The sequence below is a fragment of the Chelonia mydas genome, chromosome 5, assembly GCF_015237465.2.
Source record: "Chelonia mydas isolate rCheMyd1 chromosome 5, rCheMyd1.pri.v2, whole genome shotgun sequence".
Classification (NCBI taxonomy): Eukaryota; Metazoa; Chordata; order Testudines; family Cheloniidae; genus Chelonia; species Chelonia mydas.
In genome coordinates, this window is record NC_051245.2 from 130,538,940 (window position 1) to 130,550,164 (window position 11,225).

Consider the following 11,225-nt stretch of genomic DNA (forward strand, 5'->3'; position numbering starts at 1 on the left):
ATAATAGCATGGCTCTGCCTCACAGGTTGTTGTGAGGATAAATACATTAAAGACTGTGAAGTCCTCAGATAATATGGGCATAGGGGCCAGATAGGTAGGTACGATGGATAAACAGGCATATGCTATAAACCACCCTCATCCCCATCTATTGAGAAATCTAGAGAATTTGGGGGGCAACAGAAAACAGATTACTGCTTCTTAAGTAACTGAGACTGCAGGATGCATAATGTCTGCCATTTAAGTGACACCAGTATCTGAAATCCAGTACACAAGGCGTAAGTGAAGGAAGAATATGGCTTGAAATCTGTATGCTGGAGAGGTAGAGCACATTGAAGAGAAAGCAATTTTTGTTTCACATCATTCCTTTTGTATCCTGGTGACAAGGCAGCATAATAAAGCTTAACTTTTTTTCCCTCCCAATTGCTGCCTTAAAAGAAAACAGGGAAGACCTATCTTTAGCATCAAATGAACAATGGGCACTCTTCCAGAGACGAGAAGGAGCTGCTTTTGAAAGAGTTGTGGAGGAAAGTGCGAAATGTTCTAACTTCACATGAAATAAATATTTAAATGATATGCATTTGGCACATTGTCTTACAGATGTCAGTGTAGCATTTACACTTCAGGTTTATACAAAACCCTGGCTTGGTGGGGGACGTGGGAGACAAGGGAGCTAGAAATCTCTTAGCATAGATAGGGATACACAGAGATCCACCAACACATGCTTTTCATGTTCAAAACACTTTAGAAACAGTAACTAATTAAATTAATAGTCATACTACAAGCTGGTATATTTCATCCTATCAAACAGACACAGTATAGCTGAAATCTTCAAGGACGGGGCGGCGCTGCCTCATATAGCCGGGGGAGATGCCGCAGTCACAAGGCACATGCACGGCCCCTCTGTGTACTGCTAGGCAAAAGTCTCCACCTCTGGGGCACTGGGCATGCACACACCTCCATGGAATACACGTCTACCTTACATCTCGAGGAATCATGGTTACAGTCAGTAACCGTTTCATTTTCAGAGCTGCCTAGGAGATATGGACACATTAAGTTGAATGGGATTTGGGCATCTAAATCATTTAGGTAGCTTTGAAAATTTCAGCAGAAGATCTTGGGCCGATCCAGTTTGCACTTAGGAAGCCACCTGGAACAATTGAAGTACTATACAACGTGGATTCTACTTACAGGGCCAGATTCTCAAAAGTCAGTGGAGCTGAATAACACCTGCTAGGAATCTGGTCCCCAGAGTTTGGGGGTTGATCCAAAGCCCACTGAAGTCCATGGAAAGATTCTTATTTACTTTAGTGGGCTTTGGCCTGGGGCTGGGGAGAGAAGTTCTTACCAACTGGTTCACTGCTCCCGAGTTGCCGTGCAAAGGTGGGTTGTGCGGGGGGCAAGAATGTTTTTCCATCGAACCCTCTAAAATTGCTGCTGCACCGTCGTGTCTAGCCATACTACCAGCACAGGCACCGAGGGGATCAACAGGCCATTGCGAACGAGCAATAGGCACCCTCATCTTGCAGAAGCGAAAAGAAAGCCCATGCTCCCTGCACTGTCTCTCCCTTTTATGGTGCAGGATGGATAATCCAGGCACATAACTTGCTTGCAGTGTAAAAAAGCCAACAGACACTTTTCTGGAGCTAATTTTAAAGAGGTTAGAGCCGGTTAATGGATTAGCTTGTTCTCTGTGTTATCAGGATAGATTTATTATTTTTGACAGAACAATGACCGGGGTTTTACATAATCCACTTCAGATGGGGCAGGTGGGATTCTGCCAGTTTCATTCCACTGTTGAACAGGCATCTGTGATTCATAGCAAAGCCTATGACACCAAACCATGAATAGCTTCATTTTATTAAAAAACGAAATCCCATAAATCCGGGTCACGCCCCTAAGAACTCAGGTAAAAAATATAATTTTAATGGATGTGTCGCACAACATCAAACTGTCTAGATTTCCCTAAAAGACTAATGTCTCTGATAGCAGATGCCACCAGGGCAGCTCAAGGATTGTTGGCTATTTATCTTCAGGGTATGTTTTCCCTTTTCAGAGTAACAGCCGTGTTAGTCTGTATTCGCAAAAAGAAGAGGAGTACTTGTGGCACCTTAGAGACTAACCAATTTATTTGAGCATAAGCTTTCATGAGCTACAGCTCACTTCATCGGATGCATACCGTGGAAAGTACAGAAGATCTTTTTATACACACAAACCATGAAAAAATGGGTGTTTACCACTACAAAAGGTTTTCTCTCCCCCCACCCCGCTCTCCTGCTGGTAATAGCTTATCTAAAGTGATCACTCTCCTTACAATGTGTATGATAATCAAGTTGGGCCATTTCCAGCACAAATCCAGGTTTTCTTCCCCCTCCCCTTTTTTTTTCCACACACACAAACCCACTCTCCTGTTGGTAATAGCTTATCTAAAGTGATCACTCTCCTTACAATGTGTATGATAATCAAGGTGGGCCATTTCCAGCGATCACTTTAGATAAGCTATTACCAACAGGAGAGTGGGTTTGTGTGTGTGGAAAAAAAAATAAGGGAAGGGGGGGGGGAAGAAAACCTGGATTTGGGCTGGAAATGGCCCACCTTGATTATCATACACATTGTAAGGAGAGTGATCACTTTAGATAAGCTATTACCAGCAGGAGAGCAGGGTCGGGGGAGAGAAAACCTTTTGTAGTGGTAAACACTCATTTTTTCATGGTTTGTGTGTATAAAAAGATCTTCTGTACTTTCCACAGTATGCATCCGATGAAGTGAGCTGTAGCTCATGAAAGCTTATGCTCAAATAAATTGGTTAGTCTCTAAGGTGCCACAAGTACTCCTTTTCTTTTTGTTTTCCCTTTGGTGTTTGTGCTTCTCTCTCATTGGTGCCAACACATCAGAACTAACTGCCTGTAACTGCAAGGACAGGTGGCCTTGTGGTTACGGTACTTCAGTAAGGTTCAGCAGAATGATGTTGGATGCCTGGTTCTGCTACATGGTTCCTGTCTGCCTTTGTGCAGGTCACTTGTTTTGGCTGTGCTTTGGTTCCTCACCTGTAAATTGAGGTTCAATCAACCTCTCTCCCTTTGGGGGTTGAAGGTAAATTCATTAATGGGATGAGGTGCTAAGATAGGAGATAGGGTCCATGGAAAACAGGTCTTTACCAGATGGTCCAACAATACTGGACCACATGGCACACCAGTACTTTGGGTGGTTCTTCACTAGCAGCCTCTCATCATGTGATGCACTAAATACAGTAAAGTCTGTCTAAAGGAGCCATCCAAATATTTGTTTCATAATAGAAATGATCTTTTAGCTTTTGAGTTTTGCAAAAATTATGCCAAAAATTTTGAGGTTTCTTTAAAGTGAACATTTGAAAACAAGGGGTTATTTTTTTGGAGAGTGAGGTGGTGGTTGTAGGTACTATTGTAGTTGAATCCTCAGAATTTATTTTGGTTGCTATTAAAATCTCTAAAATTGACACTTGCAAGTAATTAACATTACCCAGTGTACCGTATGGGAGGTAGAGCAAATAGCAAGATGCAGTTAATTTGGCCTAAGTAAACATTGTAATAATTTATAATGATGCTCATTGTATTTAACAAAAATTACAAGTGAAATAAAGATTTTGCCCTATGGTATGTAACAAGCAAGACAACTTGATCTGAAAAGTTTATACCTCAAACTAAACTTTGTTTTGATGTTGCTGAGTGTGATGGGACATCCGCCCCACACTGGCCTGTAAGGAGTTAATGGAGCCACAGAGAGGCAGTGCAGCAAGCAGCCAATAGGTGAGTGGCTGCGAGGAGCAGCCAATCAGGGCCTGGCAAGCCCATATAAGAAGAGCTGCAGGGCAGAGCAGGTTGAGTTGCTCCCTGGAGCTCAAGGAGGGAGGACTAGGTGCCTTGCAGGAGGAAGAATGCTTGCATCTTGGACAGATCAGTGCTGGGCGGGATCAGGGGAGTGAGAGCAAGCTCCTGGCTGACTGCTAAGACTGGTATACTGAGGCCCTGAGGATAGGGAGAAGAAAATACTGAGGCTGCAGGGATGTGGCCCTGTGAAATAGACTGAGAGGTTGGAGGGAAGCAGCACGTGGCTGCCACCTACAGGGTCCCTGGCCCAGGACCTGGAGTAGTGGGTGGGCCCAGGTCCCACCCTCACCCCCACTTGCCACTGAGGAAGTGTCTTGACAGTTGGATTGCGATACTGTCCCCTGGAAGTTGGGAGCAAGCCCTGAAGACACCGCGGTCCTTGGAGAAACATGGATCCAGGAACAGAAGTGACGGCAGGCGAGATACCACCAGGAGTCAGCGTACCGACTTGTGGAGCTGATCCACAAGACGACCAGTAGGAGGCGCTGGCATGGTGGGTCCCACCCCATCACACTGAGGGAGAATTACTTGTATTGGTACTGTCTCCAAAAGTACTACTGGTTGAAAATTTTCCAATGGACTAATTTTCTGTTTGAAAATGTTGATTCAACAAAATTGAAAAGTTCTGCAGGGGCTCGTCAGTTTCACTAAAAAAAAATTAAATGATTAATTTAAGTAAAATCAAAATGAATCATTTCAGTATTTTCATTTCAAAATAACTTTTTTGTTTCAACTTTTATTTTATTTTTGATTTCATCTTTTATGCTAAACAAAAGTTCTGATTTTATCTAAACAAAATGTTTCTATTGACCCAAACCAATATGTTTTGGAATTTTTCATTTTGTGGAAAATTCTGAATTTCTCCATTTTGTTCTGATTCGGAATGAAAGTGGATTTCAAAACCGAGGAGTTTCCAGTGAAATGGAAATGTTGGCTTCTTCACAGCTCAACTTGAAAGCTTTATTATATTTACCATATTCTGACAGTAAAATAGACCCACACCGTCTAACTCAGTTACATCACTTTTACATTGATTTAATTAATTTAATAGAGTTATATCAACATAATACTGGTGGAACAGAGCTGAAAATGAGACCCATAAGTTGAGGCCAGATTCCCATCTGATGTAAATTGGAATAGGGCCATTGTTTTTTTTTTTTTCATGGAGCTATGTCAATCAAAAGCAACTGAAAATGTGGTCCTTTATGTTTTGTATTAGTATCATAACATTTTTTAACATAGGTTTCCATTGATCTTTTATGACGAGATTGCAAAACTAAGTCCTATAAGGCGTTTGATTTCTGGTCATTGCTACAATAAAATTAACATGAAATGACAATATTTCACATGAATGTTGGCACTACAGCTGAGAATATGGTGGGGGCGGAAATCTGCAAATATTTGTTTGAATTCTGGTTTACTGACAGAATAACTGAGTGACTCAATATGTGCGGATAGTGAACCGGAGGATCATATGTGTATGGTTAATTCAAGGCCTGCCCTTGGCAGATTCCTGAGAATGTGTGTTGTGCACATTAGTTACGTTCTCTAGGGCTCTTTCTGGAAATTTTGCACTATGGTGATGGGTTGCAGTATAAAAGTATAAGATAGAATTCAACTGTGTTCACTTCCTTTCTCTAGGAATGCATGCTGAAACAATACAATTTAAGAAAATGTTGTATGCTATTCACAGAAAACAAGTTATGGATATTGCAAATGTGAGCATTTGTATCAAAAACTCAGTTCAAAGAGTGACGCCCTCCAGTCAAGGAACAGAATGTACCCTGTTACTAAGGGGTGTCAAATTTTGAATTTCAAATATGGAATGCTTGCAAAGAACTGCTTTATCAATATGCTACAGGCGAAGAATTCTTTGTTACAATTATAGGGTGAATAACTTCAAATAGCGAATGCACTTGAGAAAGTTGCAAGTTTTTGCAACTATTAATTAATATTAAATGGCAAAATTGGGCAAATAATTTTTTTCCTCAGCTCTGGCTGATATTTGGAAGGTGACACATATATGGTAAATGGAGCGCTGGTGAAGGTGTCTTATGCACTAGATTTAAGATGTGAGGTTTTAAGATAATAGAAATGTAGGACTGGAGGGGACTTCGAGAAATCATGTAGTTCAGCCCACTGCACTGAGGCAGGATTAAGTAAACTCCTAGACCATCTCTGACAGGGGTTTGTCCAACCTGTTCTTAAAAGCCGTCAGTGATAGGGATTCCACAACCTCCCTTGGAAGTCTATTTCAGAGCTTAGCTACCCTTCTAGTTAAACAGTTTGTCCTAATATCTAACCTAAATCTCCCAGGATCCTCTGTAACCAGAGCCAGGATTGACTAGATACGCCCTCCCAGACTGACATCGAACCATGGATAGCTACTCTTTGAGTACAGGCTTTCAATCAGTTTGCACCCACCTTACAGTAATTTCAGCTAGACCCCATTTCCCTAGTTTGCTTATGAGATGGGAGGAAGGAAGAGTCAGAGGTTAGGGTGCTAACTTGGAAGACCTGTGTTCAAGTCTTTGCTTTGTCACGGACTTCTTATGTGACCTTGGGCAACTCACTTAGCTTCTATGTGCCTCAGTTCCTCATCAATAAAATGGGGAGTGTAGGACTTCCCTACCTATACACATTAAAGATTACGAGACACTCAGATACAGGTACCATAGATAAACAAGTCAATTACAATAAATGGGAAAGGTGTTATCACAAAATAATATAGGAACTCTTATCCTAGGTGTCTGGACATTGAAACCAGTGGGAGTCAGATTGGCCCCATAGTGCCTTTTTAAATAGATAAATCATTTCAAAGCTTGTTCCTCACAATGTGCTGTGCTGTGAAAACCTTTTCCTTTTGCCTGCTATGGCTGTCTATATTACCAATGTATCTCCCCAGATTCTTTCTGGTATGTCCTCAGAGATGAACCCAGAGTATTTCCTTAGCAAATAGGATGTCGCACATACTTTCCTTTTCCTTTTATTGAGGAATAAGGACGTGGGTAATACAAGTCTGGCATTGACTTTGCTGGGAAACGATCAATACAGCAGCCACTTGCAGTTTCTCTGTTTTAAAAAAAATCTTTTAATACCTAACTCTATCTACAGTTAAACCTGTGCTACCTCGGCGATGTCAACAGGCAAGTGTGGATGTAACTGAGGGCCTATTCTGCCCTTGATTCAAAACTTAACATGGGCCAATATTACAGTGGACACACAGGAAAGAATAAAAGAAAACATTAAAGGAATAGGTTTCAGAGTAGCAGCCGTGTTAATCTGTATTCGCAAAAAGAAAAGGAGGACTTGTGGCACCTAGAGAGCTCAAATAAATTTGTTAGTCTCTAAGGTGCCACAAGTACTCCTTTTTTATTAAAGGAATAGTCACCGTATTGTAGTAATAGCCCCCTAACCTCTTGCTAGTCGAAACCTAAAGTTATCTTGGAAAGAAACAGCAATAAATAGTAGGGCTGTCGATTAATCGCAGTTAACTCACACGATTAACTCAAAAAAACTAATCGTGATTAATCACAGTTTTAATCACACTGTTGAACAATAGAATACCTATTGAAATTTATTAAATTTTTGGATGTTTTTCTACATTTTCAAATATATTGACTTCAATTACAACACAGAATACAAAGTGTACAGTGATTGCAAATATTTGCACTGTAAAAATGCTAAACAAAGAAATAGTATTTTTCAATTCACCTCACACAAGTATTGTAGTGTAATCTCTTTATCATAAAAGTGCAACTTACAAATGTAGACTTTTTTTTTGTTACATAACTGAACTCAAAAACAAAACAGAGTAAAACTTTAGAGCCTATAAGTCCACTAAGTCCTACTTCTTGTTCAGCCAACTGCTAAGACAAACAAATTTGTTTACATTTACGGGTGATAATGCTGCCCGCTTCCTACTTACAAGGTCACTTGAAAGTGAGAACGGGTATTCGTATGGCACTTTTGTAGCTGGCATTGCAAGGTATTTACATGCTAGATATGCCCCACGTTCGTATGCCCCTTCATGCTTTGGCCCCCATTCCAGAGGACATGCTTCCATGCTGATGATGCTCATTTAAAAAAATAATGCATTAATGAAATTTGTGACTGAACTCCTTGGGAGAGAATTGTATGTCTCCTGCTCTGTTTTACCTGCATTCTGCCATATATTTCATGTCATAGCAGTCTCAGATGATGACCCAACACATGTTGTTTGTTTTAAGAACACTTTCACTGCAGGTTTGACAAAACGCTAAGAAGGTACCAATATGAGATTTCTAAGGATAGCTACAGCACTGGACCCAAGGTTTAAGAATCTGAAGTGCTGTCCAAAATCTCAGAGGGACGACATGTGGAGCATGCTTTCAGATGTCTTAAAAAACCAACACTCTGATGCGGAAACAACAGAACCTGACCCACCAAAAAAGAAAATCAATCTTCTGCTGGTGGAATCTGACTCAGATGATGAAAATGAACATGCATTGGGTCGCGCTGTTTTGAATCGTTATTGAGCAGAACCCATTCGCAGCATGGATGCATGTCCTCTGGAATAGTGGTTGAAGCATGAAGAGACATATGAATCTTTAGCACATCTGGCATGTAAATATCTTGTGACGCTAGCTATAACGGTGCCATGCAAATGCCTGTTCTCGCTTTCAGGTGACACTGTAAACAAGAAGCGGGCAGCATTATCTCCTGCAAATGTAAACAAACTTGTTTGTCTGAGTGATTGGCTGACCACGAAGTAGGACTGAATGGACTTGTAGGCTCTAAAGTTTTACATTGTTTTATTTTTGAATGCAGGTTTTTTGTACATAATTGTACATTTATAAGTTCAACTTTCATGATAGAGATTGCACTACAGTACTTGTAATGGGGGAATTGAAAAATACGATTTCTTTTGTTTTTTTAAAGTGCAAATATTTGTAATAAAAAATAAATATAAAGTGAGCACTGTACACTTTGTATTCTGTGTTGTAATTGAAATCAATATATTTGAAAATGTAGAAAACATCCAAAAATTTTAAATAAATGGTCTGTTATTGTTTAACAGCCCGATTATTAATTAATCGTGATTTTTTTAATTGTGCAATTAATCAAGATTAATTTTTTTAATTGCTTGACAGCCCTAATAAATAAATCTACATTCTTGTTGGTGCCAAGTAGAGGCTGCTTAGCATAACTGTGCCACATCCCACTCAAAGCACTCACCTCCTTTCCTTTATGTTTCCCAAGGTACCATGGATATGAGCAGGTAAGGCTTTGGCTGTGTGTGGTTATTTCTTTCTCAAGGACATTAATGTGTATCCATTGGGGGCTCAACTGAGGCTTTGGGTCAAACCCTGAGCCAGGGGCAGCACGTTGTTGCATGGCCCCAGGAGCAGTCTGGGAACTGGAGTGTCACAATCGAGTCCCCATGCTCGAGAGGAGAGGAGGGAAGTCATTTGTACCAGCATGGCACGGTTGATTATTTATATTTATTACTATAGTGCCTAGGAGCCCTAGTCATGGACCAGCAGCCAACCGAACTAAAAGACCATCCCTGGACCAAGAAGTTGACAATGTAATCCCATTCCCACCCCCCACCTCCCGCTAAACCTCAGACATCCCCAGATTGCTGCACAAAATAAACTTCCCTTCAAATTAGGGAGCTCTTTAAGGTTTAATTAGCTTTGATTAAGGTACAGCACTAACCTGTGTTCTTATTTTGAACTCTCGGGTGGTGCACATTTTCACTGCAAATCCCCTTTTCTCTCTGAACAGGACATCTGGCACCCTCGCAGACCTGGAGATTTAATTAAAGCGAAATTGACACCTGGAGGTAGGAATCCACATTCTCAAATTACTATTAAAGCTAATGGAAAAAAAAAAACACCCCGCATGCTAATAAAGGCAAATGTAAAAGGCTGGATTGAAGTGATACTCTCTCGCCTCTGTGGAATATCAGATGAAGGGAGTTTTGGGGCTGAATTCCATCTCCATTGAGATCAGGAGAATTAAGCTGGAAGGGGTGGGAGACAGCCACTTTTTGACAGCTTTCTCCAGCTCTTGGAAATGTGGCAGGCAGCCAGTTGACAAGATCCTGTTACCACTGCTGGAGCCAGGTAAAAGGCTGTTGAAAGGGATGCTCTAAGGATTGCAGAAAAAGCAAAGGCAGAGAAGAGGCAGAGATCACGTCAGTATTTTGGCAAGACCTTGCTCAGCTCAATTTCTTACCTACCAAGTCCTGAGGAGGACACCCAGAGGTTACACTGATACCTTGGAGCACAGGCGGCTCAAATATTCAGGCACTTCAGCTTCCTGGCATTCATCTTGGGCATCTCAAGAGTCTGAGCAAATCTGAGAGTGCATCATTGCCCATAATGTGCACCAGCTTGTCCATCTGTCTCTCTTGGAATGATGAGCCGCGTTGGAGGCACTGAGTTCCCCAACAGACCGGTGACACCTGGTGGTGCTGGGGTGTGTTCTGTGCTTTGCTGCGTGAGAGCTTTGTTGAGATCAGATGCCCTTTGTCAGAAACCACTTCCTGCTCTGCACTTCCTCCTGGTTGCAACTTCCTGCTTCTGCTATCGTTTCAGTTTGTCAGAGAGATGGTTTCTTGTCTGAGGCGTCAAGATGTCTCATCTCTAAAATAAGACAGTAAATATATTCAAATTTTTAATGCTGGAAAAAACCAACACTGGAACAGGAAAAAGTTTCAAAGGAAAAAACCATTCTATTGTTTTGGAATCTTGGGGTCTGGGTTTGTATGAAGGGATCCTACTGACTTGTTTAGAGGATTGATTATGGGTGAAGGTCCCTGTCACCTCCCAGTATATTCCACAAATAGAGGATAACCCTCATGATAGCTTGGAATGAGCATCCAAAGTGTTTTCAAGCCCTTGGAACTTCCCCAGGAAACTAAGGGCCAAATCCTTAGCTGGCATAAATCAGTATAGCATCATTGGCTTTGATGGATCTACATCAATTTACACCAACTGAAGATCTGGCCCAAAGACTCCGGATACCCTTCATTGCTTTGTAGAATAAACTGCCATGCAGATCTGCATGGCCAGATGGGCAGATTTTCAACCCTGACGTTCTGCCTGTTAAACACTTAGAAATTCCAATAATTGGTTCCAGTGGCAAAACGACTCATCCTTCCAATCTTTTCAGTGTCTTGTAAGGTGTTCAGAACATGATGTAAATAGCTAGTTGGATCTAGCTCTGAGTGTCTCTAAAGTCATTGTGGAGAAGTGAATTCTGTAAGTATCACATAAATTTGAAATGTTATATAAGCCATGGTTCCAAGTATTTGAAAATGTAAGAGAGGAGTTGTCTTAGGATCCAATCTCATACACAGTGGCACAAGCAAAA

General features: G+C 41.2%; 1 long non-coding RNA gene across 1 annotated transcript; it reads right to left on the reverse strand.

The window, feature by feature from the left end:
- Positions 1-4,311: 4,311 nt before the first annotated feature.
- Positions 4,312-10,218, reverse strand: LOC122465897. Its single transcript, XR_006291030.1, has 3 exons — positions 10,086-10,218; positions 9,564-9,654; positions 4,312-4,510 (listed from the first exon to the last, which is right to left on the reverse strand). It is a non-coding gene; the product is annotated as an uncharacterized LOC122465897 (long non-coding RNA).
- Between the last annotated feature and the right edge of the window lie 1,007 nt (positions 10,219-11,225).